The sequence below is a fragment of the Micromys minutus genome (genome assembly GCF_963924665.1).
Source record: "Micromys minutus genome assembly, chromosome: 15".
Lineage (NCBI taxonomy): Eukaryota > Metazoa > Chordata > Mammalia > Rodentia > Muridae > Micromys > Micromys minutus.
This window is the reverse complement of record NC_137984.1, coordinates 52,784,591-52,797,130: the sequence shown is the minus strand read 5'-3', so window position 1 is coordinate 52,797,130 and position 12,540 is coordinate 52,784,591.

The following is a 12,540-nucleotide window of genomic DNA, read 5'->3' as shown; positions in this document are numbered from 1 at the left end:
TACTAGCCACTATATATATCACATTAAATATTACAAGGTGAGTGAGTGTCCCTTATCTAAAGGCTTCAGGCCTGAGACCTTTAACAGATGTGTAAATGTTTTGTATATAAAAGGAGACCAGATTCACTTTAGGCAGCACAGTGCAGAGATTCAGCCCTTACATATAATGTGCATTTATGTTCATAAACGCCATTAACTTAAAGTCCGAAGATGATTTTATACAGATTTAAAAATTAATTTTGCATGGCTCCCCATGTGCAGAAGGGTATAGGAAAGGAGGATCATGTCAGCAAAAGATTTCAAGTTTCAGAGGAGTTTAGGTTTTCATATTAGCTGTGCTCCACCTGCATAAGCAATTAGAGCTGATTTGAAGGAAACCGAATGTTATTTATATGCGAAACCAACTGCATTTTGTATAAAGGACCTGAACACCAACAGACCTACAGGGGCCTGAAACCAATCCTCTGATCACACAGGAGTGAAATCTGTGCTAGTGTGCATTTTATCAAACCTGAACTCCACCTCTCTGCTGCTTTCCGAAGCATGGAGCCCAAGAATGAGTATGTGTATGTGGAGCAGATGGCCATTCATCAGTCCGAATGTGGGACGAGGGTGATGCCCTGCCCAGACATGGTGTGGTATGAACTTAAAAATTAAGCTTTCTTTTGAGGTGCTGAAAATGAAACTAGGTTGATACTTCCTAATTTTGGACTTTCACACTCTGGATACAAATAGATCGATAGACGAACGGATAGACAGATAGATGAAAATGAGTTACTCCCCAAACCTTGCAACGACTTTCTTTTACATAACCTTAGGGCCATGTTTCATTTGAACTAAGTATGTCTGAGCTGATCTTTCTAATCATTCTAGCTTCACAGTTGTTCCTCATCCCTGGAGCAAAGGAAAGCTGGTTACTGTTCAAGAGAGAAATGTTCTAAGTGGCTCATTTCACACAGTCACAGGCACAGAACTCTCTCATAATACATGAAATATTTTAAGAAAGACAAATTAAGGACACTCCGTAGTTGATTGGCAACAGTGAGCTTCGTGTCTTTAGAGATATGAGTTTATTAATGTCACCCCGTTGTGTAGTGAGACACAGACGATACAGTTTGTTGGGAAGGAAAAACTGCATCCCACATGAGTTCATTAACAAGGTGAATGCACCATCTTTGAGTGGGTAGTGTCACAGATGGCGAGGCCTTAAGGTCTCTTCCTCAGTGTGACAGCAGAACCTGGCCATCCTTCCTCCAGCAGATTGCCGAGACACAGGGTTTCCTCAAGTCACCAACTTAGTCTTTCTTCCCTAACAGTGTCCCGAGTCCCCACGATGGTTTTCCAGTACAGGATCCACACCACCACATGGAGGACTTTCTTTGGTGCTGTGGTAATACCCACATGAGCCCTCTGAGACCCAGAGAAGACCCCCCAACTGCCCTTAAAGACAATGTCTGCCAGCAAATCCCTGTGGGCTAGTTCACTGATTGGGAATTGTACTGGTCATGTCCTCCGAGCCTCCTCAGCTAAGAGCTAATGTGCATTTAACATTCTCAGCTCTGCCTAAATTTCCCTGCACCGCAGAGGCCAGGCACTCTCTTGCTTGCGTGTCTTCTTCCGGCTTCTTGCTCAGCTCGTAATCTGGAAGTGTAATTTAAACAGCTGCACTCTAAGTTCAGTATGGTTTCATCTGCAATGGCTCGTCCTTTGTAGATAATCAGGGAAAACAAGAAAAAAAAATGTATCCCTAATTCCCTCTGCTTCCTATAATACATGTCTCCCTTAAATTAATCTGCTGAAACCCTAACCCTGAGAAGACGGTATTTAGAGGTGAGGTCTTTATATGGCCATTGTGTCATGAAGGAGCCCTTGTTAATCACATCAGTGCCCTTAAGAAAAAGAGGCATGTTTTATGTATTTATATTTTAAATGTTATCCCCTTTCCCCTCCCATTCCCCTTCCCCCTCCCCTTGCTTCTATGGTTCCCATTCCCACCCACCCACCCACTCCCACCTCATCGTCTGGACATTCCCCGACACTGGGGAAACAAACCTGCACTGGACCAAAGGCCTCTTCTCCTATGAATGCCAGACAATGCCACCCTCTGCTGCAACTGGAGCCATGGGTTCCTCCCTGTGTACTCATTGGTTGGTGTTTCAGTCCCTGGGAGCTCTGCGGGGGTTGGTTGGTTGATATTGTTCTTCTTGTGGGGTTGCAAATTCATTCAGTTTCAATAAAAATGATTTAAAAAAAAACCAAAAACAAAAAGAATGAACTGAGACACATGGAATTGAAATATAAACTCAATTTCAAAGGCTCTGTTACAAGGAGAGTGTAAAATGTTTTACTGGTAATTTTTGCATTAAGCATATGTCAGATTTAAAAGAAGAGAGGAAGAAAAAGAGGCCTGAGAGCGGCCCCTCGACCTCTCAAGGCAATGAATACAGAATGAGAAGATCCTGTCTACAAAGCTGAAATCTGACCATCCTCAGTCCCCTGAATCTTCCAACACCCCAATCTTGGACTTGGCAGCATTCCAGAACTGGGAGAAATAAAATTCTGGTTTTCCTTTTCTAAGCCAACCTGTGACATTTTGTTGGAACAGCTCCAGTAGGGACCCTCTTATCCCTCTGCTTGACAATGACAACTGTTTTCAGATCATACAGTAGACACTGTTTTACCAGAATTCATATCCCAGTAGCTAGTCAGTTGATAATGAGTACAGGACCCCACCATGGGTTAAGAAGTATTTCCCTTAGGTGGTAAAAATAAAAAATAAAAATCATGTAGGAACTGATTATGCCCAGCAATAGACTAAAATAGGGCTTGGCAGCTTTCCTATTAACTAATATACTAACATTCAAAACCAGGAATTGGTTGTAGCAGACGTACCTTGTTAAACCTCGGTGTCTTGTAAGAGAGTATAGAACTAAGCAGGAGTGATAGTTAAACCAAGGCTAAGGCTGTGTCACACAGGGCCCAGATTGGCCCCCACTCCTGGACACAACAACACCACTGAGACATTAGAATCAGCAGATTCCGCAGAGCTTCTGTGGCTGAGAAAACAGTCACAAAGGGACTGGTTTTCCTTTACCACGGTGACAGCTGACCTAAGCTAGCAGGAATTTCTGTCACCAAAAACTCAGGCAATCTTAAAGGAGAAATGTCTCGTCTATGAAAATTGAGGATGGTGTGAAGTAGAAGAGGTGACATCTTGTGAATATTGAATATATTCTGGCAGGAGAGAAAAAGTCTACTGAACTAACTTTCATGTTTACTATGAAACTTCCAGAATACACTGCCAATGATCAATGATTTGATCTCTTAAGATGTATTTTCTTAACAGGCTCCCCGTGTGTGTGTGTGTGTGTGTGTGTGTGTGTGTGTGTGTGTGTGTACATGCCATATATATATATATATATACTTCTTTGGTTGATAAAGTCCAACTTGATCATTGTATAGCAGAGAAAACCTTTTGTGTGGACCTTTCAACTCGTCAAGTTAGCTGCTGCCTCAACAGAATACTGAAGCAAGCAGCATTAACTCAGCAGCTCTGGGAGACCCTAGACATAACAGAAGTTGGAAACCTGAAGACTCCTGTTTTCTATAGAGGACTAAGTACTCAGCAGATTGTAGACCTAAGAAAAGATGTTGAGAGAAATCTTAGTGGTAAGTGTGGGTTGTATTCAGTTGCCTCTAAAAAGCAAAATGGATTTGGGTACAAGTAGCCCATGTTCAAGGAAAACCTAGAAATGCAGAACTCTGAACAGTAAAAAAGTAGAGAAAAGTTTAATTACCTCCAGAGTCCCTGAAGCCAAGACTGAGAAGTGTTTTGAACACCACAAAGAGCACCAGGACAGACTGTGGCAGAAGTCAACATGGATGGCAGATTTTTTAAAATGTGTTGGTAACTTTCATGAAGTAGAAAGAGGAATGGGCCTAAGAAACAAATTATGCTTAGAAATTATAACTATTATATATAGAATTCACTGTTCCATATTTATTATGTGTGGTGTGTGTGGGTAAGTGTGTGTACACGTGTGGGGGGGTAAGTGAGTGTACACACATGTGTGTGTGAGTGTGTGTACACACGTGTGGGAGGGTAAGTGTGTGTGCACACTCATGGAGGCAGAGGTTGGTATCTATCGTTTCTGTCATTCTTTTTGAGACAGGGTCTCTCATTGAACATGGGGTTTAAAATCAGCCTGCACTGTGTGACTACTGAACTCTAGAGATCCTCTCATCTCTGCTTGCCCAGCACTGAGATTACAAGGTGCACTATCATGCCCAGCTGTTTATGTGGATGTGGAAGCGTCAGACTCACATAGTTGAGCACTTTGCCGACTAAGCCATCTCCCCAGTCTTCTGCTATTATGTAGATGAAATTGTATTGTCCCCAAACCCACAAAATTGGAAACTTTTATAAAGTAGCACTAAAGGTACCTTGGGACAGCCATGTCTGTTCAGAGAAGGAGCTCTGGAAGCTGTGCATGTCCTAAGGACAGTATAATCCTTGGTGCCCGCTGGAAATGTGAGCAAGAGGATGGGGAGGAGAGAGAACCATAGTGAAGCAAAGCTTTCTGAGAAAAGGTGGGCAGGAGTGTTCCCATCAGAAAACAGGGTCAGAACCCAAGCAGGCAGCCTGCGATTCCTGGGAAGATATTCACTGTGCCTGCCTATTGGTGGGGGGTGTTTCCATAACTGCCACAAATCAGTGAGGCTGGACATTCCTCTCCCAAGTGAAGCTGTTCTGGACATGTTCTCCATTCAGTCATGAAATGCATTATACAACTGTTTGGGCCCAGCTAGCATTGGACCATCAATTTATGAAGCATCTGTAGCAAGGCCTAAGAGAACTCCATTATAAATTAATGGAAATATAAAAACAAACTGTTGTTCTAGTTATTGTCATTTGAAAGTAGAGCTGGATTCAATTTTTAGTGCTAGCTGAGAATCCCTTGGCCAATAACGCTCATATCAATAACGCTATCCATGGATGGCCTGATCTATCTGTGTGACTGAAGATTTTAATAGATCACATGATCTACTAACATACACAATACCTCTAAGATTAGACCTTTTGCTTGGTATAATATAAGTGAGACTAGGTTAATTGCTTTAGTTAATAAAATTCAATTATTGGTGGCCAAACACAGAACATACACAAGTAGGGATGTTTTATTCACACAGCCAAATGAGGATTAGCTTTGTGAATAGAATAAATGTGCTATATATAATGATTCAGGGACCTGAGAGTCTTCCACACTGTGGAACTACTGCACATCAGGCCTTTGAGATTTGCCTCTTTGGAATGTTTGGTGTCAGTACTTCAGACTCAGTTTAAGGCTAGCCTACACATCCTAGTTTGCTTTTCTCTTGCTGTGATGCACAGTACTGACCAAGAGCAACCAGGGAGGAACGGGGGATTTGTTTCTCTTTCACACAAACTCCTAGCTCACATTTGAAGTAGGTGCTGAGGGCTATGCCATCCTTCGGGCATTCAAAACGTCCATGGCTCATTCTCTGAACAAACATGGATGTCAAAAGATACCTTTAGACCCCTTTTTAAAATTGCTGTAATACAACTTTATAATTTTTTGGATAATATAATTTCATCTATATAGTAGCAGGGGGCTGGGGAGACGGCTCAGTCAGTAACGTTCTTGCCTGCCTGAGGACCGGAGCCTCATCCTCAGCATCCACACTAAAATACATAATTTAAATGCTTGCAAGGATAAAGCTCAATAAGATTATCAACAGCAATGTAACGCACGGCATCCATAAGATTATATAATGGACAGAAAATAAGATCAGAAACTAGGGGAGAAAATTGGCCATAGAAACAGAGAGGATAAAGAAAATGGAAAATGAACACATTAAACCCATTGTTGTGCTTATAATACATCCAAGAGCCACCAAAGAAGATCAGCGTGGGGTGGAGGCACAACCAAGAATGTTGACCTTGGGTGCTTTTGAGGGCCAGTCCTAAAAATGACATACATGTCTTATGCTTGGATTATAGAACTTCAGAAGCTGAGGCAGGAGGATGGCAAGTTTCTGGCTAGGAGTTTTAGCTTGCTTTCCTTCTGCTGTGATATAACACTAACATAAAGAAATTTAGGAAAGGGTAGGGTGTATTTAGTTTACATTCCCACATCACAGGTTATTGTTGAGAGAAGCCACGGGGTAGAGCCTGAAGTCACAACCATGGCTCTGGCTTGCTCAACTATCTTCCTTATACAGCCCAGGACTCTAGGTTTGGCAATGCCCATGGTGGACTACACCCACCTCTACAAGTTGGCTATCCAGAAAGTACCCTGCAGACACTCCCACAAGATATTCTGATGGAAATTGTCCAACCAGGGTTTCCTCTTCCTAGATGTGTCCAGTTTTAAGCTGCATAACATGACACTATCTCAAAGACAAAACCAAACCAACCCACAATGACCACCAGAGAGAAAGCACGAAAGGGTACATTTGCTTAATAGAGAGTCCCGAACAATTCTGTGCCTGTGGTGTGCGCCTGAACAGTGTTTCTCACACATACAACAAGCATATGTGTGTATAAACTTTACACTGGTAAGCAGAGTGCATTGTGAGTGACAGGTTCATTCTTTAGAGAAAGGAGGCAGTTCATTAAATATAAAGCAGTCTAGATCACAGTCCACTGGTTTGATCACCAAAGAATTTTCTTTTCAGAAACTGCATAGGGACAAAGCCTTGTGTGTCCCCTTTATCCAGGTGCAACTCAAAGTAATATAATGAAAAAATTAATTTTAAACTTACTTTGTGCTTTAATGCATTTTCTTTGCTTTAAAAATATTTTAATATTCTAATATCGAGAGAGTTTCATCAGTACTGGCGGCCTGCCCGCAGACTGCTGGGCACCTGGAAGACCTGCTGGAGGTCTCTCACTCCTGAGCCCACAGGTGAGTCCACACTCCTTCTCCACTGACTATCCATGGAGAGAATGACTGGAACTCTCAGGGATCAGGTAACTCGGTGTTGTCTGGGAAAGGACTGTTCAGGAGCAAACCTAGAGCTGGCCCACTGCCTTAGGACTCACAGCCTACCCAGAGAGCTGAACACCCAGGAACAACCTCCCTCCAGAGCCCATGGGCCCACAGACCCACAGGAGAGACAAGCTCCAGTCAGAGACAACGTGATCACCTAGCAGCACTAATGACAAGATGGCAAGAGGAAAGCACAAGAACCAAAGAAATGAAAACCAAGACAACCTGGTAACATCAGAACCCAGTTCTCCCACCACAGCAAGTAGTGAATATCTCAACTCATCAGAAAAGCAAGATTTAGACTTAAAATCACACTTCATGATAATGATGGAAGCATATAAATAACACAAATAAAGAAGTACAGGAAAGCCAGGAAAACACAAGTAAACAAGTGGAAGCCCTTAAAGAGGAAACACACACACTAACACACACACACACACACACACACACACACACACACACACACACACGAAACCACAAAAATCACTTAAAGAGCTACAGGAAAACATAACCAAACAGGTGAAGGAATTAAAAAAAGAAATAGAAACAATAAAAAAATCACAAAAGGAGACAACCCTTCAGGATAACAGGTGTAGAAGATAGCAAAGACTCCCAACTAAAAAGCCCAGTAAATATCTTCAACAAAATTATAGAAGAAAACTTCCCTAACCTAAAGAAAGAGATGATCAAGAACATACAGGAATCCTACAGAACCGCAAATAGATTGGAACAGAAAAGAAATTCTTCCCAACACATAATAGTCAAAACACCACATGTTCAAAACAAAGAATACTAAATGCAGTAAGGGGAAAAGTTCAAGTAACATATAAAGGCAGATTGATCAGAATTACACCAGACTTCTCAACAGAGACTATGACAGCTAGAAGATCCTGGGCAGACATCATACAGACCCCAAGACAACACAAATATCAGCCCAGGTTACTATACCCAGCAAAACTCTCAATTACCATAGATGGAGAAACCAAGATATTCCACAACAAAACCAAATTTACACAATATCTGCCCACAAATTTAGCCCTACATAGGATAATAGATGGAAAATTCCACTACAAAAAGGGAAGCTTCACCCTAGGAAAAGAAAAGAAAATTAATCTTCTTGCAACAAACCCCAAAGGAGAAAAGCACACAAACATAATGCTACCTCTAACAACAAAAAAATAACTGGAAACAACAAAAATTATTCCTTAATATCTCTTAACATCAGTGGACTCAATTCCCCAATAAAGAGACATAGACTTTCAGACTGGTTACTTAAACAGGACCCAACATTTTGTTGCATACAGGAAACTCATTTCAACAACGAAGACAGGCACTACCTCTAAATAAGAGGTTGGAAAAAAAAACTTTCCAAGCAAATGGTCCCAAGAAGCAAGCTGGAGTAGCGATCCTAATATCTAATAAAATAGATTTTCAGCCAAAAGTCATCAAAAAATATAAGAAAGGACACTTTTTACTTATTGAAGGAAAAATATATCAAAATGAACTTTCAATCCTGAACACCTATGCTCCAAATGCAAGGGCATTAATATTCAGAAAAGAAACTTTACTAAAGCTCTAAGCATATATTGCACCACACACAATAATAGTGGGGAGACTTTAATACTCCACTCTCACCAATGGAACAGATCATGGAAGCAGAAACTGAACAGAGACACTGTGAAACTAAGAGAAGGTATGAACCAAATACATTTAACAGACATCTATAGAATATTTCACCCTGAAACAAAAGAATATATCTTCTTCTCAGCATCCCATGGCACCTTCTCCAAAACTGACCACAAGTCTGTCACAAAACAGGCCTCAACAGATACAAGAAGATTGAAATAATCCCATGCATCCTATCAGATCATCATAAACTAAGACTTGTCTTCAAAAACAAAAACAACAGAAAGCTCATATAAACGTGGTAGTTGAACAACACTCTACTCAACAATACCTTGGTCAAGGAAGAAATAAAGAAAGAAATTAAAGACCTTTTAGAATTTAATGAAAATGAAGGTACAGCATACCTAACATCATGGGACACAATGAAAGCAGTGCTAAGAGGAAAACTCATAGTTCTGAGTGCCTCCAAAAAGAAATTGTAGAGAGCATACACTAGCAACTTGACAGCACACCTGAAAGCTTAGAACAAAAAGAGGTAGATACACACAAGAGAAGTAGACTTCAGGAAATAATCAAACTCAGAATTGAAATCAACTAAATAGAAACAAAAAGAACTACCACAAAAGCCTATATGCAACCAGACTGGAAAATCTAGAGGAAATGGATAATTTTCTAGACAGATACCAGGTAATAAAGTTAAGTCAGGATCAGATAAACCATCTAAACAACCCCATAATCCCGCCAAAAATAGAAGAAGTCATCAAAAACCTCCCAACCAAACAAAGCCCAGGACCAGATGGGTTTAGTGCAGAATTACATCAGACCTTCATAGAAGACCTAATACCAACACTCTTCAAACTATTTCACAAAATAAAAACAAAGGAAACACTACCCAACACTTATTTTGAAAGCAACAGTTACACTTATTCCTAGACCACACAAAGAGCCTACAAAGAAAGAAAACTTTAGACTAATTTTCCTCATGAACATTGATGCAAAAATACTCAATAAAATTCTTGCAAACTGAATCCAAGAACACATCAAAACAATCATTCACCATGATCATGTAAACTTCATTTTAGGGATGAAAGAATGGTTCAATATACAAAAATCTATCAATGTAGCCCACTATACAAACAACAACAAAAAAAAATATGATCATCTATTTAGAAGCTGAGAAAGCATTTGACACATCGAATTAGTAGCCAACATCAAACTAAATGGTAAGAAATTTGAAGCAATCCCACTAAAATCAGGGACTAGACAAGGCTGCCTACTCTCCCCCTATCTATTCAATATAGTACTGGAAGTACTAGCCAGAGCAATCAGACAGCAAAAAGGGATACAAGTTGGAAAGGAAGAAGTAAAAATATCACTGTTTGCAGAAGATATGATAGTATACTTAAGTGACCTCAAAATTTCCACCAGAGAACTCCTACAACTGACAAAAAATTCAGCAAAGTGACTGAATATAAAATTAACTCAAGCAAATCAGTAACCTTCCTCTACTCAAAAAATAAAAAGGCTGAAAAAGAAATTAGAGAATTGACACCTTTCACAATAGTCACAAACAACATGAAATACCTTGGTGTGACCCTAACCAAGCAAGTGAAGGATCTGTATGACAAGAACTTCAAGTCTCTGAAGAAGGAATAAAAGAAAACCTCAGAAGGTGGGAAGATCTCCCATGCTCATGGATTGGAATGACCAAAATAGTAAAAATTGTCATCTTGCCTAAAGCAATCACAAATTCATTTCAATCCCCATCAAAATTCCAAATCAATTCTTCATAGAGTTAGAAAGAGCAATTTGCAAATTTATTCGGAATAATAAAAAATATCCAAGATAGAAAAAACTATTGTCACCAATAAAAAAGCTTCTGGGGGAATCACCATCTCTGATCTCAAGCTGTACTACAAATCAATTGTAGTAAAAACAATTACCAGAGACAGGCAGATAGATCAGTTAAATAGAATTGAAGACCCAGAAATGAACCCACACAACTATGGTCACTTGATCTTTAACAAAGGAGCTAAAAACATTCTATGGAAAAAGGACAGCCTCTTCAACAAATGGTGCTGGTTCAACTGGTAGTCAGCATGCAGAAGAATGAAAATGAATTTGTTCTTATCTTCTGGTACAAAGCTCAAGTCCAAGTGCATCAAAGCCCTCCACATAAAGCCAAGTATACAGAAACTAATAGAAGAGAAAGTGGAGAAGAGCTTAGAACACATAGGCACGGGAAAATTTTCCTGAACAGAACACCAATGGCTTATGCTCTAAGATCAAGAAACGACAAATGGGACCTCATGAAATTGCAAAGCTTCTGTAAGGCCAAGGACACTGTCAAAAGGACAAAACAGTAACCAATAGATTGGGAAAAGATCTTTACCAATCCTATACGTTTGATAGAGGGCTAATATCCAATATATATAAAGAACTCAATAAATTAGACTCTAGAGAGTCAAATAACCCTATTAAAAAATGGGATACAGAGCTAACCAAAGAATTCTCAACTGAGAAATATCGAATGGCTGAGAAGCACCTAAAGAAATGCTCAAAATTCCTAGTCATCAGGGAAATGCAAATCAAAACAGCCCTGAGATTCCACCTCACACCAGTCAGAATGGCTAAGATCAAAAACTCAAATGACAGCAGATGCTGGCTAGGATGCTAAGAAAGAGGAACACTCTTCTTCTGTTGGTGGGGTTGTAAGCTGCTACAACCACTCTTGAAATCAGTCTGTCGGTTCCTCAAAAAATTGACATTGTTCTACCTGAGGATCCAGCTATATCACTCCTGGGCATACTCAAAGAAGCTCCAATATCTAACAAGGACACATGTTCCACAATGTTCATTGCAGCCTTATTTATAATAGCCAGAAGCTGGAAAGAACCCAGATGTCCTTCAACAGAGGAATGGATACAGAAATTGTGGTACATTTACACAATGGAGTACTACTCAGCTAATAAAAATAATGACTTCATGAGATTTCTAGGCAAATGGATGGGACTTAAAGCTATCATCCTGAGTGAGGTAACCCAGTCAGAAATGAACACTTATGGTTGTCCTCACTAATAAGCAGATACTAGCCTCAAAAGCTTTGGAATAACTAAGAAACAATTCTCAGAACTTATGAAGCTCAAAGAGAAGGAAGGCCAGAAGGTGGATGCGTCGGTCCTTCTTAGAAGGGAGAACAAAACACTCATGGGAGGAAATAAAGGGACAAATAGAGGAGCAGGGATTGGAGAAAAGATCATCCAGAGACTGCCTCACCTGGGGATGCATCCCATATGCAGCCACTGAACCCAAGCACTATTGCTGATGCCAAGTAGTGCTTACTGGCAGGAACCTGATATGGATGCCTCCTCAGAGGCTCTGCCAGAGCCATGCTGATACAGAGGAGGCTTTTTGCAGCTAACCATTGGACTGAACACGGAGATCCCAATGGAGGAGCTAGAGAAAAGACTAAATGAGCTGATATGGTCTGGAACCTCATGGGAAGATCAAAATTATCAACTATCCAAACCCACCACAGCTCCCAGGGACTAAAACACTATATGAGTTCGCATGGAGAGACCAATGGCTCCCGGTGCTTATGCAGCAGAGGACAGCATTCTCTGGCTTCAATGGGAGGATAGGTTTTTGGTCCAGTGAAGGCTCAAAGGCTCGTTCTCCCAGTGTAGGAGAATGCCAAGGCACTGAGGTGAGAGAGGGAGGTTGGGAGAGGGAGCACCTTCCTGGAGGCAATGGGATGGGGAGGGAGGATGGGATTGGAGGGAAAGGATAACATCTGAAATGTAAATGCAGAGAATATTCAATAAAAATGGAAAAAATGTGTTATTAGGGAATCTATCTATATTAAGACTATTATCAAGACAATGTTCCCTAAATGTTTCAG